Source organism: Vicugna pacos, unplaced genomic scaffold (genome assembly GCF_048564905.1).
Source record: "Vicugna pacos unplaced genomic scaffold, VicPac4 scaffold_359, whole genome shotgun sequence".
In the NCBI taxonomy this organism is placed as follows: Eukaryota; Metazoa; Chordata; class Mammalia; order Artiodactyla; family Camelidae; genus Vicugna; species Vicugna pacos.
Genome location: NW_027329037.1, coordinates 11,931 through 24,616, shown reverse-complemented (window position 1 = coordinate 24,616; position 12,686 = coordinate 11,931). Strand labels below are relative to the sequence as shown.

The window sequence follows — 12,686 nt, the reverse complement described above, 5'->3', positions numbered from 1 at the left end:
TCAGGCCTGGTTAGTTATTTTCAGAGTGAGTTTTTTTTTTTCTTATTCCCAATTAATGTTGTAAATTTTGTATGTACATAAACCTGGCTGGGGTAATAGATGGAGACTGGCAATCTGTCATTTCTTTTTCTTTTCTTTCTGTTCTTTATTTTTTTTTTTTGAAAGTTCTATTCCCCATTGTAAGGTCGGGTTCTCAGAATAAATTTGCTAGTAAGATTTCCCACAGGGACAACTTTGTGTCATGAAGTCTTTGTGTCTACCACTCCTGGAAGATTCTCTGTCACCCGAGAAAGCTGTTACCAGCCAGGAGGATGGTCCGAATTTTGGAGTTGAAAGTTTCCTCATAAGAGTTTTACTTTTATCCTGAAATATTCAATGGAGGTAACCAAATTGAGGAAAATATTAGACCAGACTCTTACCTAACCACTCAGTCCTGAACCCAGTGTCTTTCAACTTGGACTCACTCAGGATGTCTCCACTGGGTGAGTATTTTCCTCATATGTTTCCACCAGCCCCACTTTGGACATATCCTCAAGGTGGATATTTCCTGTTATCTTTCAACCAGGCCCCACTCAATATGTCCCACTGGGTGGGTAATTCACCTCAGTTTCTTTCAACTGGAGGGCCACGTACCTAGATACACCGCCAGATAAAACTTAGGATCATCAACCAATATGTGAGATCCGAGAACCTAGAGAGACTCACCCAAATTCATCTGGACTCCCCGAGGAGGTGGATGGGCACAAAGGGCCACTGCTGGTACCAAGGCTCCGGTTACTTGGAGAGTTCAGGTGGAGAGAAATCTGCTGTGGTGCTTCATGGTGTCCAAAACTGTTGACTGAAATACATGTGCAGCCTAAAATTTAAGAGTTATGTTTCATTTGGCGGGAGGACTCGAGCCAGGATGACAGCCTGTCAGAACTCTCTGAGGGACTGCTCCCAAGAGGTTGAGGCAGAGCTAGGATATATAGGAGCTTTACAACAAAGACCAGGTTGTTGGAACAATAAAAGATTGTTTGTTATCTAAAGAAAGCCAGGTATCTCAAGTTCAAGAATTTAGTACTTTTGTATGTGTGAGAGGAAGCAAATATTTGGACTCACTGAATTCATTTTTTAGACAAGCACCTAGCTATCTCGGGCCAGTAGCCTGTCCTTTCTTATTCTGAGTCTGCTCAGATGACACCATTGTGAGTTGCTGTAGCAGCTGAGCTGCAGGCCTGTCCTAGCTGGGGGGTGGCGGCAGCCTTTAATGACTTGGTTTCAGTATTCTTTGTTTACTGTCATGGTTGCAGTATTCTCATTCACATTGTAGTATTTTCGTTCACAGACTGATTATGGATAATCTGCAACCTTGGAAAGCAACCGAGATGGAATTACTGCAGGTACCTTCTGCTTTAATAAGCCGTGTGCAAACATAAACAGGGAGGAAGCATACACTTGGATTTGGAGGTGTAGGAAAGGGATCCTGCACATTGCAGGAGAACGCAATGCAGAATTCCTTACGTCCACCTTTCTTTACTGTAGTGGTTTCTGAGAACAGTTTATGGTAATTAACCAACATTGACAAACTGCACAAATTGCATTTAAGAGCTGGCCGGCTGAAACTTGTGTATTGGAGAGGTGGAAGTCAAAGGCAAGTGGTCAGGTGGATTGGAGAGAGATGGAGCCAAGGCCTGGGCCCAGATTCCGGTTTAAATTGCCATTTCTTCACCATAGGGCCTTGGAATAGAATTCAAAATCTCTTAACCTGTTGGTGAATCTGTGAAATGGGCATAATATTCGTTTCACCCTGGGATTGTTGTAAGATCTAAAGAGTATTATAGCACACATGAAGCACTTAACCCACTGGCACTTAGCAGTGTTCACTGTGTGGGGCCGCCCCGCTTAGCATGTGTCAGAGCCGTAAAGGCAGCATTTGTCTGTTGAGGATGCACTTGCAGCCCCTTGGCTAGGTTATGAATTTGTTGATTTCCTATAATCCTTGTAATTCTATGTGCCATGGACAGTTATTTTCATGGACAGATGAGGAATCTCATGGTAAAAAGACTGTATAATTTGCCCAAAATCAGACCATAATTTTGGGTGCAGAGGCCTCGGTTCAGCATGGACCCCTGGGCCTTCTGCCCTCTCTGTTCAGCACCAGAGCCAGATATGGAGTCGGCTGTTTCCCTGCCCAGAATATCCGGCAGGCCGCAAGACACATCTGGCCCTGTCCTGCTTGAGCAAAAACTCTGAAGGAGAGACAGTTACAAAAGGGATAAACATAAAAACAGACGACAGCAAATTGTGATCAGCTCTGAGAAGGAAAGGAACTTGTCTCGCCGTGCAGAGCTGGGAGCTTTCCCGTCTGGGCTGCTCTGGGGGTGTTCATCTCAGCTAAACAAGTTCTGCTGCTGCACCAAGGCAGGAAGGCAGGGCGCGTGTGGCCAGGTAGACAGGGCCTCGTTGATCTTACTCATTCCCCTTTAAGCGACAGTTGTCTCGGGCACTTAACTAATAAACAGATGTTGGCCATAATCATCACGCACTTTGCTTGGTAGTTTTATTGGCCCCAGCATTGAGATGAGGTCATTGAAGCTGGGGAGTTTGCTGCATGCCCGTGATTACCTTGCAAATACCCTGACTATTCTTTCAATCTAGACTGGTGGGGCTGTCATGTCCCAGCCCTGTGAATGGCATCGTGTAGCTTCTCCCAAGTGGCCCAAATGACTGACATTGATATGCTTAATTCGTTGGAAATAGTATGTGACAATAATAGAAAAAGGTAGTAAGAAATTGTTTGGAAAACTGGAAAAAACCTATTCTTCCCCAGCTGGGGGAGCGTAACCTGTATCACTCACCCTACTCACTGCCTGTCACCTCCTCCCCGCCGACTCCGTGTTCATAAGCCACACTGAGTCTTGGGAGAACATTTTGCCTCATGACACTTTTGACTAGGACCTGCAACTTCTTTGTCCCTGGTTAACTCTCTCTTCAAAGCCATTCAGCTTTTTTGCAGGCTCCTCCACTCAGATGTAAGAATAGCCTCTTTAAACTTCTTGATGCAGCTCCTTAATGAAGATCTTGTGATGGAAACCTAGCCAAAACTGGGATGTATGCATATAGTGACTGCAAACTCAGCACTTTGTTAGTTCAGAATCAGAGGGGTGAGTGACTCAGGAAATGCTTTTTTAAGGTAACAAGGGGAAAGTGAAAGGACGCTTGCTGTGTAAGAAAGAAACATCTCAATCACAGCCAGTAAGGCACCTGTGTTCAGGATGGGGTGTGGCGAGTGCAGAGTTCTCACAAAGAAAATAGTGGTGTGATGGGAGCGAGGACAGTTGGGTACTTTATTGGGGAGGAAAAAAAGTGGGCTGAACATTTCCTTGTTGAACAAGAGGATTGTGACATTACGTGCTTGTATTTTGGAGAGAAGGGTTTTGTGGGGACAAGCCTAGGAGTACGCTGTATGTCTGGGGAGTCAGCACAACAGAGAAACACAGAGAACCGGGCAGACCCCAAGACCCATGCTGGGGGAGAGACTGCCCACTAATTGGAGCCCTGGAGGCTGCTTCTGTCCCTTAGCTGTGGCCTCAGACCTCCCTTCACAGCCCAGTCCTGTTGATACAAGAATAAAAAACGTTGGGCATGAGAAGGGCTGTGTCCCAGGCTTTCATTGAGCCCCTGGGATGTGCCCCACCAGATTTTGTTCCTTAACTTCATGCAGTAAAGAATTCAAGAGCAAGCCAGTGTTGAGTAAAGGTAGATTTATTCAGAGAGATACATTGATAGGCAAGAGAAACTTCACGAGGTGTGGGGGTTTGATGCTCATATTAGAAGTAGGTACACACTTCACACATTGTGGGCCTTCCCCAAAGAGGGAGAGAGAGTGGTGACCGCGAGGTGGCGCTGTGTTGCTTGTTTTCTTGGGCTTGGTGGTTTCATATGCTAATAAGTAGAAGGACCAGCCTTAGGGCAAGGGGCTAGGATTCCCAGGGAGTTGGCCATTTCCCACCCTTTGACCTTTTGTGGCTAGCATTGGGACTGCCATGTTGCCTGGGGCATGTTATTCACCAAGTTACTATTACAATGGATGTTTACTGAAGCTCAAGATCTGCTAGAAGTTAAATCTCTTCATCCTGAGCCTCAAGGCCTATTGGGGTTTGAATCCTTTAACATTTTGATGTTAATTGCTGTGGCCTTCCTTGAATGGCTGTGCTCTTCCCCCTTCCATCCTGTCTCACTGTGATGACACAGAGACAGCAAAGTTCGGGCCCTACCTGTGCTCCTGCATTTAAAAGTGGGAGGTGTGAGTTGGGCTTATGATGACCCTGAATGGTAAGAAAAATGTTTCAGATTTTCCTACGTGAGACATGGGGACCTGACAGCAACCTCCGCAGATTTATCTCACGGGCATTATCGCTTGTGTTGTTATAGAAACAACAGGCAAGCCAAGAAACAAGTATAACTCACAAGGTTGTAGTACTGAGATTTATTTCGCTGGCACGCTCAGAGGGGCTTCATTTCCAAAGCTCTGAGCACCTCCAAGACGTGCACATGAGGTTTTATAGGGTTAATTACAAGTATGGGGCTATTAGCCAATAAGGCTCAAACAACAAAAAGCAAGGAATCAGTACACTGAAGCTTATCAATTTGGAACAGATCCCGTTACTGACAATTGTTGTCCTTGGATTTACGTGTTAGCTTATTAGCCCATTAAACTGACACTAAACTTCAGGTTTACCAGGTAGCTCAGCAAAACTTAGATCAGTAAACCGACACTTATCACACTTAGATTTGTGACTTAGCTTGTTAGCCCAGCTGGGGTTTTCCTTCACAGTGTCACTTATATTTTTTATTTTTCTTTTTATCTTTTTTTAAGTATTTAACCCAAATTTAATATCAGGGTTTTTTGGGAAAGAAATTTCTCTTTATCTTTTCTTTGGGGTTCTTTTGCGGGGGAGGTAATTAGATGTATTTATCTGTTAGTGGAGGCCCTGGGGCTTGAACCCAGGACCCCGTGCACGCTAAGCACATGCTCTACCACCCGCCCCTTCATCATTTTCTTTTTGCTTTAGCTGCCAAGAATCTTACAGCTGAATTTGTAGTCGGCCTTTAACACTTGCCCTGACTTCATGGAATCCATTTTTATGAGTTTATCTCCCCCTGGTTTCATTTAAGTATTGAATCTCCATTTTCTCTTCACTCTCCGTTTTGCATTTTTGTTGTTATGGTTGTTAAGCTGTGTTTAACAGAATTGTTTAAATTCTCTTTTAGCAAGAGGCTGAATGTAAATAAATATGTAAGCAAACAGCACAATTAAATGCTTTTATACATTCTGAGCTGTTTAGTAGTAACTTAAAAACCGAATTGAATATTAAAGTGATAGCATTTTAAAAATATTTTTTAATTTTTCATAAAAATATAGCTGATTTAAAATATGATATTAGTTTCAGGTGTACAATAGATGCTCCATTTATAGTTACTGTAAAACATTGTCTGTATTCCCTGTGTTGTAAGATACATCCCTCTAGCGTGTTTACATTACATGTTGCAGTTTGTATAAGAAAGTTGGGTAACGCAGAGTCTGGAACGTGGCTGTGTATGACTCAGGTTCACGCTCACCCTGCCTGTCAGAGCTCAGGCCTTCACTCCTTTCTGCAGGGGAGCGAGTGGAGGCAGCTCTCATCAGCGCTGTCACCACCCTCTGAGTGGCAGTGACAGCAGTGACTGTGTGTGGACGTGCAAATTGTTTTTCCAAGAGCTTTATATGCGTTTCTGCATTTAATAATTAAAGCCCTCCTGTGAGGAAGCGTTTTAAGTTTTTAATGCATAATACATTTTATTTTGATATTGATAGATTTCAAACCTCTGGAAAATTTACAGGAGTAGTACAATAAACGCTTAGATACAGTTCACTTTAAAGGGCACTATTTGGCTTTCTGTGTCTGGCTTATTTTAGCATAAAATTTCAAGGTTCATCCATATTGTAGCCTGAATCAGTACTTTATTCTTTTTGTTTGATAATATCCTTTTCCTTTTTTTTTGGTTTTAGTCTATTTAAAAATATTTTCATTGAAGTCTAGTCAGTTTATAATGTTGTGTCAGTTTCTTGTCTACAGCAAAAGACTTCAGTTAAAAAACAACATACCTGCATTCATTTTCATACTGTTTTTAAACATAAGTTACTATAAGATATTAAATATATTCTCCTGTGCTATACAGTATAAACTTGCTGTTTATTCTTTACATACTCAGTAACTGCAAATCTTGAACTCCCAATTTATTCCTTCCCACACCCTCCCCCCTCTGGTAACCACAGTTTGTTTTCTGTGACTCTGTGTCTGTTTCTGTTCTGTAGATAAGTTTATTTTTTTGTTTCTTTCTTTTTTTTTTTTTAGATTCCACATGTCAGCAATCTCATATGGTATTTTCCTTTCTCTTTCTGGCTTACTTCACTTAGAATGACATTCTCCATGTCCATTGATGTTGCTGCAAATGGCATTATTTTATTATTATTTTATGGCTGAATAGTAGTCTATTGGACAAATATGCTACAACCTCTTTATCCAGCCATCTGTCAGTGGACATTTCGGTTGTTTCCATGTCTTGCTATTGTAAATAGTGCTGCTGTGAACATTGGGGTGTAGGTGTCTTTTTTAATTAGGGTTCCTTCCGGATATATGCCCAGGAGTGGCATTCCTGGGTCATCTGGGAGGTCAAGGTTTTGTCTTTTGATGAACCTCTATACATTTTTCCACAATGGCTCCACCAAACTGCATTCCCACCACAGTGTAGGAGGGTTCCCAATTCTCCGCAGCCTCTCCAGTATTTATTGTCTGTGAACTTCTCAATGATGGCTATTCTGACTGGTGAGAGGTGATATTTGATTGCAGTTTTGATTTGCATTTCTCTGATAATGATATTGAACATTTTTTCATGTGCCTACTGGCCATTTGTGCGTCTTCATTGGAGAAATGTTTCTTTAGGACTTCTGCCATTTTTTGAATTGAATTGTTTGTTTTTCTTTCTTATTAAATGTAAAAGCTGTTTACATATTCTGGGAATTAAGCCCCTAGCAGTTTCATTTATTGCAAATATTTTCTCCCATTCCATAGGTTGGTAGTCTTTTTGTTTTGCTTACTGTTTCCTTAGCTGTGCAAAAGTTTGTAAGTTTAATTAGATCCCTCTTGTATATTTTTGGTTGTTTTTCTATTGCTTGAGTAGACTGCTCTAGGAAAACATTGCTGAGATGTATGTCACATGTTTTGCCTATGGTTGCTTCTAAGAGGTTTATAGTGTCTTGTCTATATGTTTAATTCTTTAACACATTTTGAATTCATTTTTGTGTATGCTGTGAGGGAGTAGTCTAACTTCATTGATTTACATGCAGCTGTGCAGTTTTCCCTACACCATTTGCTGAAGAGGCTGTCTTTACTCCATTGTATGTTCTCACCTCCTTTGTCAAAGTTTCAATGACCAAAAGTTTGTGGGCCTATTCTTGGTAAATGTGTTTATCCGTTCATTGATGGATGGATATTGTTAGTAACTTTTGGCTACTCTGAATGATACTGCTATGAATATTGATGTGAAATTTTTATGAGAATATGTTTTCATTCTGTTGGCTGTACAGTTGGCCCTCCATATCTGTAGTTTCCACTACATGGATCCAGATGGCTGATTGTAAAGGGACTCGAACATCCTTGGATTATGGTATCCAGGGTGTGGGGTTCCTGAAACCAACCCCCCAAGGGTATTGAGGGATGACTCTACATATAGGAGTGGAATTGCTGAGCCATATAACTCTAAGCTTTTGAGGAAATACCAGGCTTCTCCAAAGAAGTTGCACAATTGTCCCTTTCCCCTGGCCACATATGAGGTTTCTCTGCCTCCTGAACGACATTTGTTATTGTCCGTGATTTGGTAATAACCATCCTAGTGGGTGTAAAATGAGATCTCATTTTGATTTTGATTTGTCTAGTGATGTTGAGCATCTTTTCATATGCTTAATGGCCATTTGTATATGTATCTAAATTCGTGGTAAATTTAAAAATTGGATCTGTTTCATTGTATTGTTCAGTTGTAAGAATTCGTTATATATCCTGGATGCTACTCTCTTATTAGATACATGTTTTGCAAAATTGTTCTCCTATTCTACACATTGTCTTTCACTATATTTTTTTAAACATTAAAACAATTTCTTTACAGGGGAGGTAGTTAGATGTAATGATTTATTTTATTTTTCTTGCTAAGCAAGCACTCTCTGACTTGAGATACACATTTCCCCTGTCATTTCACTTTCTTGATGATGTCCTTTGTAAGAAAAGGGTTTTAATTTTGATGAAGTCCAGTTTATCTGCTTTTTTCTTCTATCACTTGTGCTCTTGGTATTGTATCCAGGAAACCAAAGCCTATCCTAGGACCACAAAGATTTATACTGTGTCTTCTTTTAGAAAGTTTATAGGTTTAATTTTTACATTTCTGTATGTGATCTACTTTGTTTTAATTTTTATTTGTTATATAAAATATGGGTGTTCAGATTCCAGATTGATTCTTTTGCCTGCAGACACCCAGCTGTCCCTGCACAATTTGTTGAATAGACTATTCTTTCAATGGGGTGTTTTTGGCCCCCTAGTGGAAAACTGTCTGTAAATGTAAGTTTTTCCCCGTGGGTTTTTATTTTGTCTCATAGATTTATTTATCCAAACTTATGCCAGCAACATACTGACTTATTACTATAGCATTTTAGTAAATTTAAAGTGAGTCCTCCAACTTTACTCTTCTTTTGCAAGGTTGTTTTGGCTATCCTGGGCCCCTTGCACGTCCATATTAATTTTGGGATCAGTTTTTCAATTTTTGCAAAGAAGTCAGCTGGAATTTTGATAGGGATTCCACTGTATATGTAGATCATTTTGAGGAGTCTTAATATTTTTAATAATACTGTCTATCATTCCATGGAAATGGGATGTCTTCCATATATGTAGATCTTTTAAAATTTATTTTGGTGATACTTCAAAAAGTTCAATGTACAAATCTTGTAAATTTTTGTTAAATGTATCTCTCATTTTATTTTTAATGCTGCTGTAATTGGAAATGCTGAGTTTCTTATGGGTGGGACTATATATCAATCTTCTTATTTCTAGAATTCCTTAACAGCAATTACCCTAGTTATATATTTGCTACTTAAATCTATCCACAACAATTCCCCACCCCGTGTTATAAGAAACCAAGACCCAAGTTAAGCTACCTGAACACCTATGTGGAAATGTGAAATGAGACCCTTGGGTGGGGCTTTGTGCAGATGATACTGGAGCTTATTCAGGATGGCTTCATCGTAATTTCTTTTAAACAACCCTTTCGGTGTATTTAGTCAGATACATTAAGAACATGCCCTTTTGATGTGCGGAGTAGCTAAGACTATGATTTTCAAATAATTTCTAATGAGAGTGTTGTTCTTGAAACCTAATTTGCATCAATCTTTGAAGATTTATGTTTCAGGGGCTTTGACTAAAGAACACCTGTCTTTAATCAATAACGACAACTAAATGCTCAAGCAACATGTAAGAGCTTGAGCAAACTGCCCCTACCCCATAGTGCTGGGTGGCTGCAGCTGCAACTGGAGTCAGCGCTTACCTATCCCAGTACGCTTGTGCTGATCTGCTCAAAGTGGTTCGTCCAACAGTTTGTCAGTAGTCTGTTGGACAAAGTCATTAAAAATTGATTGAAGATTGCTGGAATGCAATATAATCTTATTAATATTAATTAAGCACATATTGAGTGCTTATTGTATGATGGAATTGTCCCTCAGCCTCACATGAATATTATTTCTCATAAAACCTCACATATTTCCTTGTTAATCTCACTTTACAGATAAGGAGACAGACAATTAGGTCTTCTCTCTTTTGGGGGAGCTCATTATCAATGATGGGAAGTTATAAGGAAAAAGATATTGATTCATCATGAGAAAACATTTTTCTGAGGGTCAGCAAAGAAGAAGATGAACACTGAAGAAGGTGATCATTGTTCAAGTGAGACAAGCCCTGGGTTGTGCGGAGTCAGCATCCCTGTCCTAGAGAAGGCACGTGTAGAGCTGCGTACTGGGTGAGGCGGCGCGGCCGCGCAGGGAACGCGGATGCTGGGCCGTTGGGCTGTGCTCAGGCCCGGTGGGGCTTTCTCCTAAGGGCAGTGGACCATCATTGACAGATTTTATGTTGGAGAGTGGGGTGCTCTCGTAGTTCACTTTTGTCTTGTAGAATGCTTGGAAACATTTAGAAGGCTTGGCAGGAGGTGATGTGATGAGTCAGAGTAGGGTGGCTGCGAGGTGTAGCAGTGTTCAATTTTCAAGTTGTTTTCAGGCCCAGGCTTGTGGCTCAGTAGCCGTGTCAGTTTGAATGACGCACTCAAGGAAGTGAAACAATTTATCTAATCAATTGAAGCAGTGATGTACCCAATTCCCAGGACTGTTGTGGAGATCCAGTGAGATAACGTTTGCAGTGTGCAGCATGGTCCCAGCACAGAGTCAGTGCTGAGTGAGTGACAGTGAGTATCTGGTAGGTCAGGTGTGGGTGGTGGGACTCGGTGTCTGAGGATATCTGGGCCCTGAAGGAGGGGTCCATTCACATCTGTGAGTGATGGGTCTGAGTTGGGAGAGGCACGGAGAACTTAGCCCCGGACCAGAGGCCCTGGGCAGGACGGCTATTGGAGGAGCACCGTGAAGTCAGCTCTTTGCAGGTGGAGTTGGAGGTGCCCTTGTGACATCTAACTGCAGTGTCACGAACTGAAAGAGGAGGTCTGGGCCCAGGCTGTGCATTTTCGAATAATGTCAACTCCTGAGGACACCGAAGTATTGATCACTGAACGGAAGTCATACTTTACAGGACAAATGAATAGTAGTATCACCTCTGTCATCAAAGCTCACGTCTATTTATTCATCACTCAGTTTGCTAATTGGGTACTTACAGAGCTCACTTCACCGTCCTCCCGTGGGCTCAGGCTCCACAGAAAAGAGCTGGTGTGTCTTCCTCTTTTCCAGAAGAAGACACATTTAGCTTGTAGCCTTCTGTACCTCGCCAGACTTAGGATATTAGTTTGTTGGTTTAATTGTATTTTCTGTTGGCCATGTCCTGACAGGAGAGAAATTTTACCTCATGGTCATGTTTCAATTAGCTGTTACTGAGAATTGCTGATCTGATACATAGTGTATGTATTATATTAACTTTGTAGAGTAGTTATCATTTTTCTGTCTTTGCCCTTTAATTTTGATTGCCCCTTCAGTGTTCTATCCTTTTTGGGGCCTTATTTTTTTTTAATTAAAAAATGTCTGTTAACAGTTAAGAAAACAAAAACAAAGAAAAAATGCACATGGGAGCTAAATTTAGAAAATGTCTAGTGTGTTTTCTATCTCGGCAATGGAGGGTTCTAGAAACTCGTGAAAACTTTCATTACATAAGTTCCTTAAAATGCTGATTAAGAAATAAAACCTTCCTTCCTCATCTTTCAAGCTGCACAACTAATTGTCAAGAAAGTGAGGGGAAATTCTCAGAAGCCAAGACAAATGAGAAAGCAGGGTTTCTGGGAGATATGCGAGCCTTAGAATCCCTGGGGTGCTGGTTCGATCCTGAACTGATTTTCAGTTGCCTTGACAGGAGGGAAGGATGTGAGCCCCAGGCCTCTGACACTAGGAGTTGGATGGGGGATCATATTATGGGCCAAGCCCATCCTGAGGATCTTGGTTTACTAAAGGGTGAATTATGAAAAAAAAGAATTCCTCAAGGCAAGAAAATAAGGAAAGTCAATTTTGTTGGAAGAGGGGAAAAATAACAAATCCAAAGTAAGGATATAGTTTAAAGTTGTTCTGGCATTAGAGTGACCACAAACACCTGGCAGAAAAGCACAGCTACTCCTTGATTGATAAGTTGTGTTTTGAATGAATCAGTGAACAGCCATTCTGAAAAAGGCCTCCAGAGTCTTGTGGATCAAGATACTGGACAGCGAACACCTCCCTTCCAAGGTCTCATTCAAATAACCAGAAAGGTTTTAAAGGAAAGAAGCCATGATCATAGTTCTATTTATTAACATTTCTATATGCTACGAATTCAGAGGTGACTATGTAGTTGTCTCCTCTATTATGGACCTTACTTTCTCTTTGGGGAGACAAAATGACATAGTTGGTAATCTTGGTGGAGGGAGGTGTTAGTCTGTTGCACTTAGCCAGGAGAGGAGATTAAGAAAACAGTGAAGGGTGGGTGAAATTTTTAGCTGAGGAGAGTCTTGTTCACTTGGCTTTTAATTGCAGGCTCAATGAGCTGTCACTGGAGGGACTAGATCTTACAGAGGATGGACTTAGCTCAGGCCTCATTGGAATGGACAAATGAACCTGGAGAAAGACAGTCAAATCTGTGCAGACATTAAAGTTCACTTGAACGTGCTGCATCCCTGAGCCAAAGATAGGACAAATATGCAGCAATTCTTGAGGACAGAAGAGTGGTTTTTAAGGTTCTCCAAGAATGAATCCCATGGAACCGAGATGGCCAGTTGTCAAACTGAGACTTTGTTCTTTGGACGGTGTACCCAGCAAGGGTATTGGCCTTTTATATGTTTCCATTTGTCTTTAATACATGTCTGTTGATGAGGACATGGGCATAAATGTTTGACACCTTGTCGAGGCGATTTTGGATACCTGCCTAGAAGCACGGGCACAGTTGTGG

At 41.3% G+C, this 12,686-nt stretch overlaps 1 long non-coding RNA gene across 1 annotated transcript; it reads left to right on the top strand.

Annotated features, from left to right (window-relative positions):
* The first annotated feature begins 1,186 nt into the window (after positions 1 to 1,186).
* LOC140695552 (uncharacterized) lies at positions 1,187 to 12,454 on the top strand. The gene is made up of 3 exons (XR_012071204.1): positions 1,187 to 1,382; positions 2,999 to 3,146; positions 12,275 to 12,454. It is a non-coding gene; the product is annotated as an uncharacterized lncRNA (long non-coding RNA).
* The last annotated feature ends 232 nt before the right edge of the window (positions 12,455 to 12,686 follow it).